We start from the raw sequence: 19,930 nt of genomic DNA, 5'->3' as shown, positions 1-19,930 counted from the left end.
CCCCCATCCCTGTCCCAGCGAGACCAACCTGGAGTGAGAAACAAAATTCCCCCGCCCCCCCATTGTCTCCTGCCCACAGCAGGAAAACCTGAAACCTGATTCCCTACATCTGTACCCAAAGCACAGCTGCTACAAGAGGGGCCACACTCCCTCTCCTTCCCCTCCTTGTCTCTATACCCGGGGACAGAATCCGACTTGGGGCTGCCTCTCTATCCTTGGGGCTGCCTCTGTCAACTCCCCCCCCCCCCCGCCCTTTCTGGAACTACTTTCCTCTGCCTGCTTTGCCCTACCCAGACCAGGGGAAGGGGGGAATCAACCATCTCCCCCCTCCCACCCTGTTCTCACTGTCCTTTGTCCACACGGAGCCATGCTGAGATGTGCCGAAGTCCTCCATTCCGTGCTGCTGCCTCAGCCTGCTCCATGTGAAAGGGGGCTTCATGGCACAGGCTGCCCCTTTTAAGCCCTCTCACCTATCTGGATTCCAGGGATGAATCAGTGTTTGTCCCCTTTTGCAGCATTTTGACCTCTCTCCAGCCATAAAGAACTGTTCCCTTCATTCCATGAGACAGACAAATTCCCCCCCGCTTAAAGGTGCAGTGTGGTTAAACTCTGCCAAATCTAAAGAATTTACATGGGGTTAGCAAAAGGCACCTCCCTGGCCCTAGAGCTCTCTCTCTCTGTTTGTAGCAGGCCTTTGAAATTCAGTAGTGGAGGTGTTGGACCTCTTAAAAAGAAGTTGCAAGAATCTTCTATAATGAAAATGTTAGGCAACCTAAATAGAAGGGAAAACACTCACCCTATAATAGCAGCTAGATGCAAATTCTTGTTGAATCTGTAACAATAAACTGTCCTTCTAATCTTACCTTTCTGATTATTATAACTTTTATTGACCGCCTCCTACCCCATCTCTCTTATGTGCCTATCTAGTTCATCAAATATTTTTGATAACACCTGGCAGGGGGTGGGGATTGGCTTTTGTGGAGGATCCTCATCACTTTATGCTCCCATGGCCAAGGCTCATTCTTCTTTGTACACTAAGATTGTTCAGCTAGTAGCCTTGCCCCTGGCCGACTCAATCCTCTCCACGCTTGGAAAGGAAGATGAGGTTACTGATAACATACAGAAAGGGTATGTCAAAAGGGCTGAAAACAACTTTCTAGTGGATGAGCAATTTTTATCATAGTCTACTGTGTTACATTAGCACTTTTTAATGTCAGAAACTGTTGTCTTGCTTGAGTGCAAGTAAATGCAATGTTATAATGCAATCAAACATTACTGCTTCTGTGTCTGCCCTAAAACTGAGTCAACTGCTCTGCTTATCTGTCCTTGTGGTCCATGAATGTGGAGTTTTGAGTAGTGCATCCTGGGAGCCTGCACTCACTCCTCAATGCCAGTGTATCCAAAAGTTTGGATTACTTTTACGGAGAGCAATAACTAGGGTGCCCAGATAGCAAGTGTGAAAAATCAGGAAAGAGGGTGGGGAGTAATAGGCGCCTATATAAGACAAAACCCCGAATATTGGGACTGTCCCAATAAAATCGGGACATCTGGTCACCCTAGCAATAACACTAATTTTGAATAAGGAGATTGGAATCAAAATGGGAGCATCAGCTGTGTGTCCGTGAAAGGGAAATTAAGTCGAATCATTTGTCAAGATTGCAGGGTTAGCTGTATCTGTGACCCCTCACTCAGCGCTACCGCTTTCAAATGACAGGCTCAGTAACAGAACTTCTCCCCACTTTTAGACTGGCTTTACAGGTTACAGAACCCCTGTTTTTCAGCAGGTCCAGCTGCATTTGTCCCCAGCTATCGCTTTTCCTTAGGGCACTGTGATCAGTGGTGACTCAGAACAACTTGTTCAAAACAATGTATTTATTTATCCACAGGAATATAGTAATTAGAGAGAAAAGGATCAAAACAACAAAAGGCTTATATATGCATATTGTCTTACCTGAAGCTTAGTATCCCCCCCCCCACAATTTAGGTAGGCCCACTTTGTCCTAGGTACCCTCCCACATTTGGGGACTGAGGCTCCATCTGCTTTTCTGCAGACCCCACTTCTCTACCTCTGTGCATAGGGATGCACTTTTGACAGTTTCCAAGTTCTTTATTTAAGGTTTCCTACCTGAAGGGCCCCTCTCCTCTCCCAAGCTAGGAGTTATTGTACCCCTCTTGCACAGAGAAAAAATTTCAAAGGCCTTGATACTGTGCCTGCAGATCCACCTGTATTGTCAGGTAAGGACTAGTGATTGGCCTAGCTCCAGCCATTAAATTTTGTTCCTGCCTATGTGCAAAACTACCCAGGACTGTAGCAGACAGCATGGTAGTAATCAATTAGACAGAGGTACACATAATCATAAAAATAATATAGATTAAATCTGAGTGTCCTATATTTTTTTAACAAATTTTATTCACCATATCCCTGATGAAGTGCTCCTGATGATCCTCATGGATTTTTTTTTTTTTAAACTTTTACCCCAGGAGGAGCCACATTGGTTTAATCTGACACTGGATAGAACTACCTGTGTAGTTCACATTATCCTTTTATCAGCTAGATGGGTCACTACTGACTGATTCAGGGTTCTGCACCCATCCTCATCCAGCCTAAGCATACTGCTTCTGTATTGCTTCCAGCCCTTTCTGGCTCCAGGCTTGGGGTACCAGGAATCAAACTAAGCTGTAACCCTCATGTTTGTAATGAAGAGTTAGGCCATCTCATTGGATCCTTTTTAAAACTTAAATGAAATATTCTAGCTATAGAATAAAAATACTGTTCAGGCAAAACATAATTTATTTCCATAATACATATTTACAAGTTTTTGGAAGTAAGACTTGAAATAGAGCCAGTGTACTGCAATACATTCAAATATCCAGAAGGTGGCACTTGAAGTATTTCCACTGTGATGATAGCAGGAAACATTGGGTAAATAATGCAGCTTTGCCTCCCTGGAACTTGTTATAGAAATGAGACAGCTGTACATTGTTAACGCTGTGCTAAAAGGAAAAGTCTTAATGGCTGTGTGCTTTTGCCCAAACCACGTGAAGCTCCCATTACTCTAATACAGCAGTGTTAACCAGAATGAATTCAAAGGTTGCAAGCTCTTGTTTTTTTTGAGATTTGATGCCTGTCATGGGTACCTTCTTTTCTTTGAGGCTTTGAAGAATAGTGTTTAAAACTTGCTGGGAAAGAAGATATCCTGTGCCTGCTTTTGCAAAAATTTTACCCCCCCTTCTGTATGTATTTTTTCCCAGAGTTGAACATTGACTTGTCATTCTGGGAGTTCTGATGATGCTATCAAGCAATCATACTTTTTGTCTTGGTAGCTCTTTTAAAATGTGTCTTACAGGTTGGTTTAAATGGTGTCAACACAGCTTCCACCTGACTAACAATCTGATCCATAAATAGATGTGATTTTTTTTTAGTGTGAACCAGTATGAGTAGGAATGAAAAATTGATCAGAACTCTGTCTGTATCCTCTAACTGAGATTTTCTTTTACTGAGTAAAAAGCTCGGCAGAAAGACAGTCAGCAATTCTGTTAATGCCCACACAGAAACCTGCTGTTTCACTCACCTGCATTTAGCTGTTTGAGAACAAGAAGCTATAGCCAGTCAGTCTGACCTGTCTTATAATGGACCAGAATAATGTATGTCTCCCCCCCAATATAAGTGTGTTTAAAATACTTTAAAATAAATAATTGAAAATAATTTAATTTTTTTTAGCCTTTTATAAAATAGAACTACTAATCTCAGGTCTTGAGAAATTACTTGGAGCAGCTAATCCTTCAAATATTCAGCTTTAAAAAATAACTGTTGTAAATTTTCCTTCCTCTTGCAGTGGGTAAAAAAGTCCTAACTCTTTTTGCAAATTTATATAAAAATTCTCCTTCATGCACCCCCAGCTCCCCATACTTGGATTCACATGTTATGCAATGCAGATCCCAGAATGAGTCCATGGAAGAAATATGGGCTCAATCCTGTAAGATGCTAAGCACCTGAAACCAATGGGACTGCCTATGTGCTTACTGTTAAGCATCGATCCTTCTGGTCAAGGTTAGTGGCATAGGCAGAGACATTTAGGGTGACCAGATAGCAAGTGTGAAAAATCGGGACGGGGGTCGGGGTAATTGGCACCTTATAAGAGAAAGCCCCAAATATCAGAACTGTCCCTATAAAATCGGGACATCTGGTCACCCTAGAGACATTCACATCCTGGAAGTGACTGCATGGCTGTGTGGATAGTGTCAGCAGGAGGATTCAGTTTCCTTGACCATGGGATGCTGTTCTGAGAAGGACTGCTGAACAGAGATGGGGTATACCTATCAAGGACGGGGAAGTGTAAGTTGGAATACAGACTGGCTAACCTAGTGAGGTGGGCTTTAAACTAGGTTCAGTGGAAGCAGGGGACAAAAGCCCCCAGGTAAGTCCAAAACATGGAGATGGTCAGAATCTGAGGGGAACATGGGCAGTTGTAGCAGGGGTAAAGGAGATATGAGGGGAAATTGATTGAACATCTTAGATGCCTATATACTAATGCAAGAAGTATGGGGAATAAACAGGAACAACTAGAAATACTAGTGACTATTACATAATTTTCATCACAGAGATTTGGTGGGATAATACACATGACTGGAATGTTGCTATAGACGGGTACAGCTTGTCCTTCCTGAACAGGCAGAGGAAAAATGGAAGACGTTGTTGTTTTGTGTATGAAAGATATATACACTTGCAATGAAATTGAGATAGGAACTGGAGGCAGACCAGTTGAAAGTTTCTGGGTAAGGATAACGGGTTAAAAAAAAAACCCAAAACAAAAAAAAAAACAAGGTTTATGTCATGGTAGACTACCTAACCTGGAAGAAGGGTGGATGGGGCTTTTTTAAACAACTAACAAAAAATCATCCAAAGCACAGGACTTGATGATAGGGAATTTAGCTACCCAGATATCTGATGGGAAAATAATACAGTAAGACACAGATTATCCAACAAGTTATTGGAATGTGTAGGAGACAATTTTTTATTACAGAAGGTGGAGAAAGCAAATAGGAGAGAGGCTGTTCTAGATTTGAGTCTGACAAATGAGGATGAACTGGTTGAGAAGTTGAAGGTGGAAGAAAGTTTGGGTGAAAGTGATCATGGAATGATAGAGTTCATGATTCTAAGGAATAGTGGGAGGGAAAACAGCAGAATAAAGACAATGGACTTCAAGAAGGCAGACTTTGGCAAACTCATAGAATTGGCAGGTAAGATCCCATGGGAACAAGTCGAAGGGGAAAAAAGTGCATGAGAATTGGCAGTTTTTTAAAGAGATATTAAGGGCACAAGAGCAAACTATTACAATACATAAGAAAGTTAGGAAGTATGGTAAGAGACCACCTTAGCTTAACCAGGAGATCTTCAACAACCTGAAACTCAACTAGGTCAAAATCCAAAGATGAAAAAAAAAACAAGAATGAAGGGAAAAAATTAGAAAGACCAAGGCACAAAATGAGATTAAACTAGCTAGGGACATAAAGTGTAACAAGAAAACATTTTACAAATACATTAGACGCAGGAGAAAGACCAAGGACAGGGTAGGTCTATTACTCAATGACAAGAGAGACACAACAACTGAAAAGTGTTTCAATTTTCACCAGAAAGGTTAGGAGTGATTGGATGATTAACACAGTGAACGTCAATGTAATTGAATAGGATCTGATGCTAAAATAGGGAAAGAACAAGTTAAAAATTAGTTGGGCAAGTTAGATATCTTCAAGTTGGCAGGGTCTGATGAAATACGTCCTAGAATACTTAGGGAACTGGCTGAAGAAATCTCTGAGCCATTAGTGATTACCTTTGAGAACTTGTGGAGGATTGGGGATATACCCAAGGACTGGAAAAAGGTACTATATTTGCCAATCTATAAAAAAGGGGAATAAGGACTATGCAGGGAATTGTAGAGCAATTGGTACCTGGAAAGATAATGGAGCAATCAATTTGTAAGCACCTAGAAGATAGTAAGGTGATAATTAACAGTCAACATTGCCACTTAACATCCAGGCCCACCCCCCTAGTCCTGGCTCTACTTCTGCCCCTTGGCTACCCCACAACACCCGCCCGGCGCTCTAGCTGGGGAGAGGGGTCGGAGGCTTGCCCGGCTCCACTCACCTGGCCCTCCCGCTGGGGAGCGGGGTTGGGGCAAGGGGGGATTCCAAGCCCCCAACCCCTGCTCCCCTGCTAGGTGGAGTGGATCAAGCCCCCACGCCCCGATCCTGCTCCCCGGCAGGAGCACTGGATGGGCGGAGCAGGACAAGCCCTGAGCGCTGGGCAGGGGGGCAGAACAGGTGGGGGTGAGGGGCCGCACATTTTTCTGGGGCCCCCCACTTTTCCGGGAGCCCCTGGCCAGACCATCTAGCACTTTCCCCCCTGCTCTGCAAGGCCAGCTGGAGGGGGGAAAAGGCATCAGGATTGCTCCTATCCCTCCGCCCCCCCCATCGGGCCCACCCAAGTGTCCCCTCCTGCCTGCGCAACCGCTGTGCCAGCAGGTCCCTGGCATACGTCGTTTCGGTATCTGTCGCCCTTTTCAAGCACACAACCCCGACGTATACAGGGGACCCACTGGATTAGAATTCAAAATGGTTTTGACAAACTAGCGAAATGGTCTGAAATAAATAGGATGAAATTCAATAAGGACAAATGCCAAGTACTACACTTAGGAAGGAGTAATCAATTGCACAAATACAAAATAGGAAATGACTGCCTAGGAAGGAGTACCATAGAAAAGGATCTAGGGGTTACAGTGTATCACAAACTAAATATAAGTCAATAATGTAATACTGTTGCAAAAAAAGTGAACATCCCTCTGGGAATAGCAGGAGTGTTGTAAGCAAGACATGAGAAGTAATTCTTCCACTATATTCCATGCTGATAAGGCCTCAGGTAGAGTATTGTGTCCAGTTCTGGGCACCACATTTCAGGAAAGATGTGAACAAATTGGAGAAAGTCCAGAGAACAGAAACAAAAATGATAAAAGTTCTAGAAAACATGACCTACAAGGAAAAATTGAAAAAATTGGGTTGTCTAGTCTGGAGAAGAGAAGACTGAAAGGAGACACATGAGTTTTCAAGCACATAAGGGGTTGTTATAAAGAAGAGGGTGGTAAATTGTTCTTAACAATGGAGGACAGGACAAAAAGTAATGGGCTTAAATTGCAGCAAGGGAGATTTAGGTTTGACATTAGGAAAAAGCTTCCTAACAGTAAGGGTAGTTAAGCACTGGAACAAATTATCTAAGGAGGTTGTGGAATCTCCATTACTGGAGATTTTTAAGAACAGGTTAGACAAACACCTGTTAGGGATGGTCTAGATCTTGGGTTCTCAAACTGGGGGTCGGGACCCCTCATGGGGCCATGAGCTGTCAGCCTCCACCCTAAACCCCACTTTGCCTCCAGCATTTATAATGGTGTTAAATATACAAAAAAGTGTTTTTAATTTATAAAGGGGGCTCATACTCAGACGCTTGCTATGTGAAAGGGATCACCAGTACAAAAGTTTGAGAACCACTGGTCTAGATAATACGTAGTCCTGTCTCAATTCAGGGGATTGGATTAGATGACCTATCGAGGTACCTTCCAGTCCTACATTTCTGTGATTTTATGTCTTTAAGTGCTGTGTTGGTTCAAGGCCAGCATGCTCCCAGCACCTTGCAGGATTGATCCTTACTAGAATATTTGTACAGCACTCTGAAAATGCAGGGACTGATTAACCTCTGTGTTGCTGATGTTTTATGCCATTGTGATGCCACTGAAACCAATGAGATTACGCGTACATAAAGCTGGAGTTATGCACTGGTGAATCAGGCCCTTGAAGTGCAATGTAACTGCTAAGTAATAATGTTGTTGCTGTTAGGATTCCATTTACTGCTTGCTAAGCAGAGGAGGATGAATAATTCATAACAAATATGTTAATCAAAATTTTTTTGTGTTTCTGAACTGATCGTAAGCAGACCATCATTTTTTTTTTTTTACTTCATTTGTTATTTGCATGGATTCACAGAAAGCCCTATAGAGTTTAGTAGAGAACGATATCCCTACTTATAGCATTCTATGGGTTAGCTATAAAAATAATATAATTTTCTATTAAAATGTAAAGGTTTAGTGTACTTTCTGTAAATCTTTCTTCATCTTCAGTAGAACTTTTTTGGATTAATCCCTATTACATTATCTTGTACTTCTCCGCAAGGGATACAAGGTGACCCTGATTCTCACACATAGACACCTTCATGCCATTTTTGCAGAATAAATTGCTCTCAATGATCACATTTGGCCCCCTGCAGTGTAGAGCTGCTATAAGAGCTCTAGACTAACCTAGTTTCCTGGGCTCAAGATATGAAGTCATGTCAGAGTGGCAGGCCAGTGCAGGGAGGAGTGGCTGAAGTGCATTGCATTATGGCTGTTCCCTGCTTCCTAGTAGCCATGGGAAGCAAAACATAAATTAGACCAGCCCTGAGATTTCCTCTGGAGTTGGGCAGGCCTCTGAGTCTCCGTGCTCCAAGTGTAGGAATGGAGGAACTGAGAATCAAGGCCGGTAAGTTTCTGTTGTCTGATTGAATGAACAGAACTCTTCAGATCAGGTTTCTGTCACAAATAGTCACAAGGAAATTTTTTTTTTTTGCAATATTTGGTTAAAAATTTCCCTTTTGGCAAACATTCGACCAGTGTAAACTCATTTACTAGACTATTTGTTGAAAGTGAAAATAAAAAGGTGCATGCGCTGGATTGTAGCAAATTCATGAAAACATTCAAATAGATATTTGCTAATGTTTTCTCCCCTGTTTTTCATCCACTCTACTGGTTAAGCACCCTTGCTTTGTCAATGATCAAAATAAACAAACTCCAGTATTGCCAAACTATTAAACCTGCACTGATAGCATTGGCAGGATTAGGCCCCTGTACATCATTTAATAAATCTGCCTTATGCAGTATACTAAACAGATTTCTTCTTACATAGGAGCTTTGGACTGTTTATCAAAAACACAAATGGAAATTGTTCTTTAGCACCTTTCCCTCACCACCCACTCTTTCCTTATCAAGTGCTTAAGTAAGATTGGGCATTGATGTTCATATGTGCAGGTTGGAGATTTTGTAGAGGATGATTTGCAGATGCAAACCATCAGGAGTGTAAGCCTTAGACACTAAAAATCTAACTTCTTTTTAAATGCTGCTGTAATATTAACAAACAAAAAGTAGCATCAATAATATTTGTGTTCATTCATGTCACAATATTAAACCCTGTATGTCATTTGGGGCACTATTGTAGACATATATTCAGACTTAGTAACATTTGCATTTGAAGATTTATAACATCAGAATCAATTTCTGCTGAAATGTCCTGCCCTCCTGTAGCTGCTGTTTATCAGGAGCTTTTCTGTTTTGCTGAGCTATTGCTTATCAGTTTTAAAAGATCAGTACCACTGAGTGGAAAACCAACAACAAAAAAGGGCTAATAAAGGAAGCTTAGCTTCCTGGGTCGCTTACTGTTAAAAGTTTACTTTATTTATGAGACAAATCTTTTTTTAAGCTATCTAAATTTCCTACAAAACAGTAATAGTTATCCTATAAATTCTGCCAAAACAAATATTCCCATCACTTTATCGTGTGACTTAGGCTGATGTTCCATCTATTTCATTTTCTAAAAGCGCTTTCCATAGTAGAGAGACTGTCCATATTAACGGTGGAGTTTCCAATGCTCCCCTCTTGCTGCAAGGGACAAGAAATGCTCGAAGTGCATTTCTTGAACTCATTTTTGGAATTAATCCCTGTCCCAAACTGGTTTATCTCTGTCTATCTGTTTTAGTTTTTAGCAACTGACCAAAAGAAAAATGTAGAAAAATAAGCTGCTTCAATCTTGCTTGTAGCATTGCATGTTCTGTAAAAAGTTTGCAACGAATACTAAATGAATGATTTAAATCTCTTGACAGAACAAAAGTCATATTATTTGTGATATCCCTTATGCTGAGAAGGTTGTCAGAGTCACTCGAAATTAGTGACAGCCTTACATTTTGAAACCCTCACACATATTTTGTGCTTGGAAAAGCCAAGGAATTATCATGTTGAAATGGACCTGCATAAACAAATTATGCAAATTCTCTTTTTCTGTATTTACAAGAGCCCAAACTTACCAATGAAGGGATAAAAATACCACATCCCAACTGTATATTTCAGGAGTAGGCAGTACAAGGGAAGGTACTACAAGTATTAGCCTTAAAGAAGCATTCTGTGTTCCAGCACACAATTTGTGCCTTTCTACAAAGGAAGAATTGTAAGATGGCTAAAATCTAGCAAGTAAATTTTTCTTGCATGAATTACTTCTGGTCTTTGTAGTATTCTGTTAGCTACTGCTCCATGATCTCACCTTCTCAGCATACGAAACTGCACAAGCCTATGGGAAGGTAATGATACAGAGATAGAAAAACAGATGTTCGGAGGAATGTCTGATTGCAGTAAGACTATTTCAGAATCAGGTTTTGATCAGTGTAGTTTTGAAACTGTTTCAATTTACCTCTAAAAGCAGAAACTCTCATGTATTAAGACTTCAGGTTTTGGAGCTTTGCCTTCTAAGTGTAATGCATAAGTCTCTTGTCATAATAAGACTAATTAAAAGATTTAAACCCAAATTGAAGGTCAAAACAAGAAATTTGATCAGGCAAGAGTGCTAGAAGAAAGTTTCAGTATAAGGGTGCAGAATAGAATAGTAATTTTTGCTGTGCAAGTGTTTGTAGAAAAAAAACTTATATTCTTGAGTATTTTGCCCAGGGAAACCTTGTGAAATTAGGGGAGAAAGTGCCCAGCTTTCGGGTAACATTATGATTTTTGACTTTGGGAGAAACTTGCCATTTTGGAGGTTAGAATATATTTTGATGATAATCTGTTTTATACCAATAAAAATTGTATTTTGGTTTTGTGGAAAAATTGTTTAGCTTTTTTTCTACAATGCTGTGGTCTTTACACAATTGGGCTGGCAGTGAGAATTTTCTTTGTAGAGCTCAAGCAAAGAGTGTGTATTTGATATTCAAGTAGTGCATTACACTGCAAAGACATATTGATTTACTTCTTCTTAAAATTATTCTGTAATACTCCACTATGGGGTTTCTTGACATTTCTGAAGCATTTGGTGCTAGCCATTGTCACAGACAAGATAATGGACTAAAGAGTTGACCCTGCATCCATTGAAGTCAATGGCAAAAATCCCATTGATTGAGGGCCAAGAAGGACCACTTCTATGATCGAGCATGAAAATTCTTATGGTTCTAAAATGTAGGGCAGTGTATCACATCTGTGTACTGTGTAACACTTACAAGCATTTCTGCAAATGTAATTCTTACTATACCAGCCAACCAGAACTCTTAAAAATATACACGTATAAATTCATATATTGCAATCCTGGCACCATCCTGGTACTGCTTATTATACTTTCAAAACTTTCAGCAAAGTCACTGGAAGACCTGAATATGCAAAGAAGGCAAAATTACACCCGGAAGGCATATGAAAATGACAAGAATATGCCAGAATTCATTGACTGTATATAATGTAGTAAGAAAGAAAAATATCATACTTCATAAATTCCTTTCATTATAATGGTTGGTAATTTCTAATATAATGAGATTTGTAAAGTGTTTTGTTTTTAAGGCTCCTTGTCACACAGTTATTTCTGATAGAGTAAAAAAATGGCTTTACAATATAACTTGTTTTTTCTGATTCTGTTTTCTGGCTACCCTGCAGCACTTAGTTTTCCACTGTGACTCAGTCACTACATTAACATATGTTTTAGAGCCTGGAGCCTTTCCAGGGCGGGACCTTGTCTCAAAGGATGTAATACGTCATGGGGTTGTGAAATCCAGGATGTGAGCAGTGAGGGAATTCAGATTAAACCTGAGCCTTCATAAAGCTTTAATATTTTTCCCTATGTATAAAATCCTCCTCCCTATCATTACATTCTCTGAAAGTTCAATTAAGGTAACTGCTGAATGTCAAGCTGATGTCTCAGTTGAGTATCATAACAATTCTTCTTACTTCCTCCTGGAGATTCCTGTTTGGAAAAGATAGAGAATCTAGGATTTGAAGAGTGGATGGGCACATTAGAAATGCATAGATAGAAAACCGTGACTTCTCTGATTGCTTGGACACTTCACTAGTTCTGTAGTCAACTGACCTAGCTCATTTCCCACATTAATATAATCCGAGTAACCCTCTACTTATGGGACTGAATTCCCAGTTACTCGTAGTCCCTTTAATATTAGTCTTGCAGTGTAAAGGGACCTTAAAGTGTGCATAAATGTAATCTACACCAACAGGAAGGTATCTCTACGTTTCAGAATGGTGTCAAGAAGCCACAGTGGGAAAAGAGACTCAAACCCTCAAAGGGTTTCACATTCTGATGTCCATAATACCTACCAGGGTTGATCAACTAAAAAATGGCATTGTAGCATGGAGACCTGACAAAGTTTTGGCTGCATGAGGCACGAGACCCATAGAGAGTGAGTCCTGTATTTGTGAAAATGTACAAAATGATAAAGTGTCACATAGGCTATGTGAAAAGAATGACCCCTTGTAAATTTTTTTCTTCTCCTTGTCCAAAACTGCCCCCTTAGGTATCACTGAAAAACTTTGCCAAAAGTAACAGATTTGAGCAGCAAACATCTGATCCAAAACATTTTGTGGCTCATAAACAGAGCTGCCTCCACAAGAAGCAAATCATTTCTACAGGGGCATGCAAGGATGTGCTGTGTTACTTGAGGTTATGGAAAAGTGGCGAGATTTGTGAGCCTGTGATTGTCTCTCATATGAATAATTAATTTCTATAGTTATTTAACATTTGCATTTTTTAGCATCTTATGAAAAGAAGCTTACGGGACTACGTTCAGAGAGGCTCCCAACAATACAGATTTTCCAATAGTTCCCCGTTTCTCTGCTCTCCTTAACACTCCCATTTCTGCCTTCCCTCCCCAACCTTTCATTATCCTCGGTGATCCAGCAGGTCTAGCATATGCTGATGTAGAAGGAAGACAGAAGAGCCACTGGAGAGATGCAGAGAGGGGTGGGGGAGCTGGGACAGTGTTTGGGGAAAGGTGGACAGTTTTTAGCTCAGAGATTGAGTTAGAGACCAGGTCGTTGTTTGTGCTGGTGCTGGAACCCTTTGGCTGATAGTCATGTGTGATCCTTTCTAACTTAGAGAAGCCTCGGCAGATGACTGAAGCTGCAAATACACTTCTAGCAAAGAAATACATATTTAGATCTCAGTCCTGCAGCCAAAGTCACACAGACTTCAGCGAGACTCAGTGAGGGTGCAGGACTCTGCCCACTCTGATGCAATTACAGGATTGGGATGGTAGATAGGAATATTTAGTTTAATACCTTTTTGATTGGAAAAAGTGATCTCTCTCAGCTACTGTCTCTAGGCATTATGACCCTGATCCAGCAAGGCAGTCAATCATGCATAGAGCAGTCCTATTCACTTGAATGGAAGTATTCACGTACTTGAAGTTATCATATGCTATAGTCCCATGGTTACATGTTAATAATAATACCATGTGCCTACCGTACTGCACAGCAATTTGAGCAGCTCAAAAGCTTTACAAATAGTAAATCACTGAACCCTGTATCTCCCAAGTCAGAGATGCCATGGGGGTGAGTTCCCTATAAATGTGTAATAATTATAAATAAATAAACATCCCCATTTTACAACTGAGGAGATGGAGGCAGAGAAATTAAGTGATTGGGCCAAGATCTCATAACAAGTCTTTGACACAGTACCCAGGTTTCATGTTGATTTGTATTGTGGTAGTGCCTAGAAGGCCCATTTGATGGTCTTAACCACAAGATGATCCTTCCTCACTTTGTCAATCTGCAGTCAATGTATGCTATGTAATTCCCCCCCACACTTATAAGCTAAAACAGAGCATATACTGCTGCTCCGGAGGCACAGCTTAACAAACTCTGGTGAATGCAGCACTCTAGTGCAGAGGTGTGGGGTGGTTCGAGGAATAAAAGAACTAATTGACAGAGTGATTTACTGCTCTTGATAAGAGCTCTCCCTCTGGATAGCTTTGCTTTTTACTAGCAGCACCTAAGATCAGTTTGGAATTTTTAATATGGGCTTACTTTTAAAACTATAATAATTTAAAATGGTGTTATCACAGTAGCTACCTGCTGCTCTGCGTTTTGTTGCTCTTCCTGACATACACATAGGAGAATTGTCATAAACTCAGCTTGTTATACTAGCCTGCCTTCCTTCCTGACTGCAGAGGTCCTTCAGTAAGGTACCCCGATGCCTGCTCTACACTGGAAAATTATGTCGGCATGACGACGTTGCTCAGGGGTGTGAAAATTCCACACGCCCTCAGAAACCGAGCTAAGTCCCCTTGAAGACAGTGCTAGGTCAACAGAAGAATTTTTCCGTTGACCTAGCTACTGCCTCTTGAAGGGGGATTACCTACGCCGATGGGAGAATCTCCACTGCAGTGCTACACTAAAGTGCTACAGTGGCCCAGCTGCAGCAGCACAGCATTTTAAGTGTAGCCATACCCTGAGTCTGCACTGTGGACTGTTCTCCTGTTTCTCCTTTACTCTTTATCTCCTCTTTTTGTCTTGTTAGGCTTGGTCACCTTTTTCATTCTCAGAAAAAACAGGATAGAGAGCATGTTTTTAGCTCAGACCTATAAAAATCTCTCTGATCCTTTCCACTTAAATGTGGGGAAGAGGAACAGGAGTACATGAAGCTCCAGGCCCTTGTGGGAAGATCTTGACAGATTACTATTATCCTTCAAAAAGAAATTAGTGTCCTTGCTGCTAGCGAGTACTGTTATCCCTGCCCCCAATTCTATTTTTCTTCTGTTCTGTTCTCTTTGCAGAACAGAACAAGAATAAAACATATTAGCAGCTTTCCAGCCCGACCAAATACCACAGCTGCTAAACCAGACCAAAAAGGAAAGATGAGTTCTTTAGAGAATAGCAGCCCCTGATCTGCTAAAGACAATCTCATGTCAGCCTGAGCCTCCTGGATCTGTCTGTGCAGCATTCTACAGAATGCCACAAAATCCTGGCAATAACAAAAGGGTGATATATTTGCAGCTGGATTTGAATCATGGCAGCCCAATGCTGCTTGCATGTCAGGGGAAGAAAATGGACTGTGGGAAGCTTTTCTTTTGTAAGCTCTTCTGTTTAGTTTGAATGTTCTAAATAGCAACACACTATGAAATCTGTTCCTTTAAACAAAGATGGAGTTGTTAATAGTAAAGGTATTCTTTTATCCATCTAATTGTGGGCTCTCTCCAAACCTACATCCAGTCCCATGAAAAGAGTGTGTCGTGTAGTGATAGGCCAACTCTGATGGTTCTGCTCAGTTAAGACACCAAGTTCAGATACTCATGCAAAGTATCCAAACCTTTTGGGCTTACATGCATTAAAGAGGCCACAATACAACTGAAAGTTGATATGTTGACATAAAGAAATCAACAATTCAGTATCTGTGTAGGACCAGGTGAAGAGGAATTGACATTTCTGCAGATATATGTTGGCAGATGTCTCATGTTTTTACATCTTTTTTCCAGTTTTTTCAACAGCTGGATAATTGGCATAACTTGGCATCAGAATACTTTGTCAAAGTTGATGGTTGGTAATCCCAGAGTTTCAGGATCAAAAAGGAATATACTACTGTAGAAAAATGTCCTCCCCGATGCCATCGTAAATGATGTGTTTCATTATGGTCACTTTCTGATCAAGAATATGCTCAGTCATAGACTTCTCTCTGGTTTGTATATCCTGAATGAGATGTTACACTGGAAAGGTTATCTTGTTAAATTCTGGCAAGTGTTTCATGAACTCTTGATATTAAGTACACTTCTACCCTGATATAATGCGACCTGATATAACATGAATTTGGATATAACGCGGTAAAGCGGCGCTCGGGGGGGGGGGCGGGGCTGCGCGCTCCGGCGGATCAAAGCAAGTTCGATATAACACGGTTTCACCTATAACGCGGTAAGATTTTTTGGCTCCCGAGGACAGTGTTATATCGGGGTAGAGGTGTATTGCAAAAAGTCATCTTTAACTATGTTTGTAGTGTTGCCTGCAAGATGCCTAGCTAGTTGCCTGTACTTGAAAGACACAAGTTGTACTGGTGTCTCTTATCATGAAAGTACTTTGAACCCAGCATTGGGGAATGCAGAGGGCGCAGCTTAAGTGGGGATGGGCAGGAAGAGAAGAGGTCACACTTCCACAGTTGATATGTGATGAATAATGGCTCCATGTGTAATAGTGCAAACCAGGACAGAATAGATATATTTTTGGAAATGATGAAGCATCCAGTTGGTTCAGGTATTTTATGAGCTGAGGATGTGAATTCAGTAAGGAAGTCTAGAATTCATAGGATAATTCTATTCTGAAGATAATATATTTGTTCATGTGGGAACACGTAGGGCTAAGCTGGAATCAATGCTGCCATAATAAGCTGGGGGACATTCTACATTTGACTAGGTATCTGATCTCTTGGCTACTCTTCACTAGATAGTGTTAATGTTTGTGTTGGTTTTGCAGAGTGAAGTAGTATCACTGAACTCCAAGTTTTCTCCATTATTGGACCCATTTGCCTTATCTGCTTTGAAATTTGGCGGTTTATATTCACTGATATAGCTACACTTTCATCTATGACTTTGTTCTTAACACTCCCATTCTCCATATCAATGTCATTGCCACGGGATTTCTGCAAAGATGCAGAATGATAATTCGTTGCCCCATCAATCAAGGATCTCAAAGTATCTTACAAATATGAATGAATGAAGCTTTTCTATACCTCTGTAGAGAAGCCAGCTATTATTTCCATTTTACAAATGAGGCCCAGAGAGTTTGTGTCTTGCCCAAGGTCACACATCAAGTCTGTGGCAGAGTTGCATCCAGAATACCGATCACCTGACTACCGGTGTTGGGCTTAATCACCCTTCCAATAGAACATCAGATATGGAAGAAGAAAGAAGCCCCACTGGAAAAAAACAGTAATAGAAAAAAATTCTAGCACCCTGGGTTTAAACAGAAAGACTCCTAGTGGTTCATTGTACTATGTAGCACGTTTATTGATTTTAATGAGCCATTTTCTTTGTTGGCTGACCATGTCTTCCCATTCTTTATTTCAGTGTTTGATGGCTTTAGTTCTCTTTTGTTTCTGTATCTTTTGTAAGAGGACAAGATAATTGCTCCACATGCATATGCTTCACCTGTGCTTTCTCTGTAAAGACTAAACAAAGAATTAAACACAAAAGTATATTTCTTATTCTGCTAAAAGTGAAAACCAGAGAGACTCTGACATTCACTTTTTAGTTTTACAGGCGTCTGACTGACTGAGTATCAGAGGCTGGTTTACCAGTACTGATAGCATCAGAACATCCATATTCAAATATCCTCATAGCTTCAACCAGCAAACTCTGGGTATGTTCCCAAGGCAGTGGAGGAGTAGTAGTCTTGATTCTTATTCATTGGTTTTGGCCAAAAAAAATAAAAGAAAAGAACAACAAAAATACACACCCATCACACTGACTTTACTTCTTTATAGGAATGTGTATTACATAGTGGACTCTAGGAATATATCAGCACACCTATGGTGTGGAAATAATGTCCATTATCTGTTTAAGACAGTGGGTAGGTGCCAGGTTTGAAAATTCACACACAAACTGAAAAGAAAAATACAGCTGGCAGACTGGCTTTGTTGGGGTTCATGTGAGACTGAGGAACTATTTCCCCTCTGATTTCCAAACAGAGTCTTAATTACTTGAGCACTCATAGTTTCTGATAAGAAGGTGTGATTTATACCAGCTGAGGATCTGGCCTTGATTTGATATTACTGGGAGCTCTTAAATCCTTTACTTGCTTCCTGTCTCAGATTATTTTCTGGTGTCTGAGATTAGAAGGAATAAAATATTTCTGAAGAAGCAAGGTCTTCTGGCATTATAAAAGTAAACTTACAATTGTAGCCAATGAAAACATTTGAAAACTTTATTTCTTTGCAGGACTGAATAGCTGTTCCATGTTTAAGACAGTCACTTAGATGCTATTCACCAGTGTGTTCCCCATCTCCTCCCACTTTTTCACATTTACTGTATCCTGCCATTGAACACAGTTCCCTCATTACAATCTTTGATTCTTATTTAGGAAACTTCAAATATTGTGGGCCTTTGTAGGAGTGTGGGTATTTATTCTCTTTGATCACAGGCCAGCACTTTCTTTTGAAATGGTAGTGTTGTATAAATACACTAAAGGTCTGCAGGAACCTTGGCTCACAGAGACGGGGGAGGATAGAAGACTGATCTTTCTTGAGACAAAGATTGCTGAGGAGTAATTATTGGCAGCACGCCCATAAGGCTGAAACTGATGTTAGGCCTTAATATCTGGGTCTAAAACTCCACTGCTATCTAGTTAGTATAGATCAGGTATGTCTAATGCAATATTTGTATTTTTTAATTCCCATCAAAGGAGAGAAATCTCAGACCAATGTGCACAGAGGGACAGGATATAATTTATTGGGTGGATACAAGCTCTGAATTCTCCAAAGAGAAAAGATGCAGAGACTAGCAGGACCAGAACAAGCCTTTTCTTTTTTATTACTGTAAATTGCCTCGACAGTAGGCAAAGCAATTTTAGCACATTTTAGTTTGCACACAATCAAACTGTCAGAAGAAAACAGGTTGGGATAAGAGACTTTTTAGAAGGTACTAGCTACAGTCACATAAATGCCTTTAGAATGTGAGGTTTTGTGGCAGTGCCTCCTGATAATTAGGGTATCTCTGAACTGACAGATATAGTAGTATATGATTGTTTATCATAATTAGCCATCTTTTAACTCATATTTATGAAAAATTGTTCTTAAGCTGCTGTCACTTTTCAACTTTCCTATTTTTACAATCCTAGTAATAGATCGGACTGAGCAACATGAAATGTTTATTTATTCATCTGCCTTAGAGTGGGCAAGTGACTCTTTACCTCACCTGTTAACCATTTCTAGTCCATTATCTTCATTCTAGCTGTAACAAAGAGCCTTGCAGTTATGCCTCAAAAATATCTGATTTGAACTGCATTAAAAATATGTAGCAGTGTTGACACCATGGCTTTGCAGCATTACATTTCCTTGTGGTAACAGGTGAGTTTAAATCCAAGGCATTGAAATGGAAGACTTATATCTCCATATATTATATTATACCTATCTCATAGAACTGGAAGGGACCTTGAAAGGTCATCAAGTCCAGTCCCCTGCCTTCACTAGCAGGACCAATTTTTTTGCCCCAGATCCCTAAATGGCCCCCTCAAGGATTGAACTCACAATCCTGGGTTTAGTGGGCCAATGCTCAAACCACTGAGCTATCCCTCCCCCCAAATACTTGTATTTGTGTAGTACCGTCAGTAGCACATTTTGGTGATACTAAACATGTAGTGCCAAATCCTGCTCTCAGTTACACTAGTGCCAGAAACTCTTGGTGTTAGTGATGTTATTTACACTGATGTAACTGAGAGCAGAATTTGGCTTGCATTGTAACTTCTAATTTCTAAACATCTGTAATTATTTATGGAGGATTTTGACATTTGGAAAGTGGTTTAATTCCATATCAAAACTTTCAAATTCTCTGTGAAAAGGAATGGAGCCAAGGTTCCCTGTCAGTTGGGTGAGCCAGGTGGGTGAGCTGGCAAGAAATCAGGCCAGTCTCTGACAGAAAGCTGCCAGTGTTCCTTAAGAACATCATCAAAATCAAACATTTCAATTCCAACAAATCATCAAATTCTGATTGAAAAAATGTTTTGTCAGAATTTTTCTAACCAGTTGTACTACTCACTAGTGAAGCAATCTGGTTATTTATGGCACTGCAGTCTAGTCTCCATGAGTTTCCTCTATCTGTTAGGGAAAAAATGGGTCTGCG

This window comes from Emys orbicularis, chromosome 6, assembly GCF_028017835.1.
Source record: "Emys orbicularis isolate rEmyOrb1 chromosome 6, rEmyOrb1.hap1, whole genome shotgun sequence".
Classification (NCBI taxonomy): domain Eukaryota; kingdom Metazoa; phylum Chordata; order Testudines; family Emydidae; genus Emys; species Emys orbicularis.
The sequence above is the reverse complement of the archived record's forward strand: the minus strand, read 5'-3'. Positions refer to the sequence as shown.